Below are 4,840 nucleotides of genomic sequence, written 5' to 3' on the forward strand. Positions count from 1 at the left end.
TTTTTTACACCAAACTGAGGTCATGCAATCATCTTTAAGATTTTGAGGCCATATAGCGATAGCTGTCTTGTCTCTGTTCTGACGTCAAACTAAAACCAGCTGCAAATTAATGGACATTTACACACCAATAGCAGATAGAAATGACTCACACTATGGTAGCAGTGTCCACAATGAAAGATATGTCACCTACTAAAACATGTAAACGACACATCAGCTCTGGCTACACAGTCGTCAATTAATTGTAAATTAGATGGTTTTTCCATGATACTTGTAAATCATATGACAAGTACAGGATATTATCAGGCTTTAAACATATGCATGTTTTAGGTCATCTCCTCATAAATCACATTAAATGCAACCTCTGAAGAGCTCAGTCCAAAGGAGGGTTGTAGCAGCACGGTCAGTAATGGATCTCAAGTCAGTAGGCAGCTCCTGAGCATTTACATACTCTGCAGTAGAATAAAGAGAAGTGTGATTAGGTAATTATTTTAAGTGATCTTTCTGAACACACATTTGGACAGTGTGTGGTTAGACATGCTTACTGTAACCCTCTCTCTGCATACTGGTACTGAATGTGCGCACGACCCCAGGGATGGATCCAAATGTGCCTGTGGAGACATACATTTGCAGTGAGTCTGCTTTCTTGTGTATAAATTATAGTGTTGACTTCATGAGGTACCTTGCTTTGAGTAGCAGTTAAGAAGACGCAGACTCAGTGCAGTTGACATCTGAGCAAAGGAGAGTACAAAGACAGTTTAGACTTAATAGAGAAGCAAATATCCTTATTTTTCAATACAGACTAGCTCTGGTCTAGAAACAGGAGAGGGCCGTGGCCAGGGAAACAGCCGGTGGAGCACAGCCGTCCCTTAATCTGGCGCTCCAAATCCCCACTATTACGTCCATCAACTGATGCATTCAAGGAGCGTGATAAAAACGAGGGGAACAGATTTCCAGAATTTACTCATTTCTTTGATTGGTATTTGTAAAGTTAAACAAATATTTGACTGCGGGTATTATTAGTAGTATATACAGTACATTCTGAAACTATCATTTTCAAGGAAATTGCAGGCACTTGCGGTATTTTCCAACTCGTGTTGCTCGTCTGTACAACGCTCTTGAACGCATCCTCAAAATAGTTTATAATAATGTGGAGCTTTAATGTTATCAAGCGGTTCTCTTGGTGAATTTATATGGTTCGCTTATCTATTTAAATAAAACATATTGGTAAAGGAACCCCTTCCCCCTACTTATTAAATTCTTCGTTAATCAACGTCACTAACATAATAGCTAGTTAATACAGAGTGACTTGATAACATGCAGATAACAGCATATTAAACTCAATATAACTTGGAATCATGGGGTCTAAGATGAAGAACAGCAGCAACCAGATCGCTTTATAATCATCTTTGACAGTACGTACCTCGTTTTCGATGAACAGCAGACAAGCAACCGGTCTGGACTGCGCAGTTGTACTTCTCATGCTACATTCAAGTCCGTCAGTAATTTCCGGACATTCGCAGCTGAAACCTCTCACTGCTGCACACTGCAATCTTTGACAGTTTCCACTTTATGTATATCACCTTTGGCACTACATGATGGCAAACCCCCTAAAAGGGTCTAACGTAGCAAAGATATATTTGACAAGACAAGATGATGCACATAAAATAACACAACCCGCCTCATTCAACAAATTGTTTATGTGTCATCTTTGGTGCATCATAACTGAGTATAACTTCTGCAGTTATTCGAGGGTTGTACTTCAAAAATAGTCAATATTACTCCACATTTTATGACAGGGGGAAGATGATTTAATGCAGTGGAGGCAGATGAGGGCGGGCGAGGGTGTGGATCAACAAGTGAGAGAGAACGAGCAAAAGAGAGAGAGGAAGTTTGTCTTCCTCTTCCATCTCTAGAGGATCTCACACTTCACCTCTTAGGCAAGCTGCTCAAATATGAAGGAAACATAAAAAAGGTAGGTATATTTAAATGGATATGATAAGTGCTTATGTTTCTGGTCGAGTGGTGGGAAGATGTCTTACAATAATGTTGAAAGCTGAGTCAGCAGATCTCACAACTCTGGCTCAAGTAAGTACGAGAAGATGGGTAAAAAGTGCAATATGAATACTAGCTGCTGCTATTTTTGTTGGAGTTAGCGATTAAATAATTCTGATTAAAAAAAAAAATACAACAGCTTTGATTCTCATAATCGTTATATGCTTGAGTATTAATTACATACTGGACTTACATCTCTTTTGTCTGAGAAAGATGCTGAATCCATCGAGCCAAGTTCAGAGGAACCCCACTGAAGAGGACAGCTCTGGATCTGATGCGCAGTCAGTGGTCAGCCTTGAACCAGAGACAGACCGGTTTGGCTTTATTCTGACCAATGGATCAGCTGGGTGAGTCCATCAACACTGACCTTTTGTCAGTGACTCCTGACAGCGACACTACTATCATCACTCAGTACACGCTTTCAGTGTTTTCAGTCTCACTTCATAAAATGTTTTATTGAGAGATATTGTTTTAAAAACAGAAAAATAAGGTGATTAGTGAGATAACTTAGCTTTTACATGGATTTGATCCTTTTATAACTTATATCTAATTAAAAAAAAAATAGAAGATGTACAATAATTTACTTTGAATGTGTAAAAACAAACCCTGAAAGATCTTTTATATCTGAATACATAACTATTTATTTTTACCTGCAGTTCAAACCGTTTAAAGCTAACGTTCGTATATGTTCGTATATCACTCGGATCTGATGATTCAACAATTATTCCTGAGTTGTTGTGTAAATAACAGTCATAGTGGTACACTTAGTGCTGCGTTAATCATTAGTCATTATCCAGTCGTTTCCCTGGAAGCTGAAACAGTTCGTCACAGGCAGAGTTGATGTGAAAGGCAAGTGTTTAAGGGGGTGCTGCACAGACAAAAACATTTTCTTCTTTGGCAAGACCCGTAAATTGCAAAAAGGCTTCACGCAAGACGACCAGTACTGTAGTTTTACTGAGGCAACAGGACAAATAGCAAATTACTTTATAATACGATACAAATAACTAATGAGGATGTTTTAACAGTGAAGCTGCAGCCTTTACCCTTCTTTTCTGAAAACAGACATGAACAGACTAAAGGCAGAACAAAGGCTGAATAGAAACAAAAAGAATCTGATAAAGATCGAATGAAAGCCTGTTTACAAAGCAACTCAAAAGTTAAAAGTGAGCTTAACTTATAAGTTTAACTTAATAGCTCTCAACTATATAAATCAAAGAAAATCTACATTGCTAGGACACATTTTGAAAGAGCCTGAGTAATTTTGCAGGACATATTTGTCAGAATGCTGAACAACTGCAACTACATTACATCTTCATCTGAGATGTACTAAAACTGACTGCTCCCATATGCTCTTCCTGATAAACAAGTCATAATTATTTACATGACAGCTAGAAAAAAAACTGAACAGAAATCCTTGCAGATTAAGCAGCGTCAAATCAGAATAAGATAGTCTAAGAACAGTGCTACCTGTCATATTTGCACTTTCCCCATTGATAACATCCTGACCTGTTGCTATGGAGACGTTAAACTGCTAACGTGTGGTTTTCCTGTTTCCTGTCATGTTTTTCGGAGCATAGTGCTTCTATGCAGTGATGACAAAACCAAGTATAAGCAGCAGCCCTGCAGTCTAATATAAAAGTCTAAAGTAATATGGCTTCAAGTGTTCTACAAAACAAAGTGATAATCGAAAAGTTAATGTGATATTTTCTTTGCCGTTTCATGTCAGGAGTGCGGGCCCTCCTCCTGAGCTGGTCAGGCAAAGGGAGGCCAAGTGGATAAACATTATAGACCAGTGGGAACGCACCTTGTTGAGGAACAGCAGTAAGGTGTGTTCTGACCTTGGTCACAAAAATTATATACCTACCAGACAAAAAACTGTTATTTGGTGATATTCTGTTTTCTGTTCTGTCAGTGTGTGTAAGAATGTGAATGCCCACTTTGAGCTGATCCTCAGTCTGTGATTCCCTCTCAGGTCAAGGTGCAGTGTCAGAAAGGCATCCCTGCCTCACTCAGGGCGAAGTGCTGGCCTCTGCTGTGTGGAGCTACTGACAGAATGAAACAAAATAAAGATCTCTACAAGGCAAGTCAACCAAACAATCTCAGAGTGGGGAACGCCTTCTAGTAATCAGCATCAGCTTTGATTTTTAAATGAAATAATTTGTTCAAGAAATCACCATAATTTTCTGACATTTTACAGTCTGTATTCAGTCACATTACCGTAATCACTATACTGATTTTTTTATATAAAGATTTGGTAAATATGCTCTGTTAAAACTAACGTCCGTCATTCTAGTCTCTGGACTCGCAGCCTGGCCTGCAGAGCTGGGTGGATATAATTGAGAGAGACCTGGACCGTCAATTTCCATTCCATGAGATGTTCCTCTCCAAGGATGGACATGGGTAGGCAAAGCTTCCAGTTTGTTTTTGTTGACAAGCTCATTTGTACATATATAGCCCTCATACACTTAATTTCCAAGCAGTTTCCTTTCTTCTCTCATTAACTTGTTTCATAGTACAGAAAGGGTTTTAAACCTGTAAAGTATTGTTGCATGCTTTCTTGTCACTTGCTGCAATATTTTGTGCTCTTGTGTGGTTAATGTGTGTGTGCAGGCAGCGTGGTTTGTTCCGGGTGTTGAAGGCCTACACTCAGTACCAGCCAGAGGAGGGTTACTGCCAGGCACAGGGGCCTGTGGCTGCTGTGCTGCTTATGAACATGCCTGCTGAGGTAGCGAACAACACTTGTCTGTCCCACAGAGGCAGTGAAACTTTCTACAAAATAATAATAATA

The sequence above is a fragment of the Telmatherina bonti genome (genome assembly GCF_933228915.1).
Source record: "Telmatherina bonti genome assembly, chromosome: 12".
In the NCBI taxonomy this organism is placed as follows: domain Eukaryota; kingdom Metazoa; phylum Chordata; class Actinopteri; order Atheriniformes; family Telmatherinidae; genus Telmatherina; species Telmatherina bonti.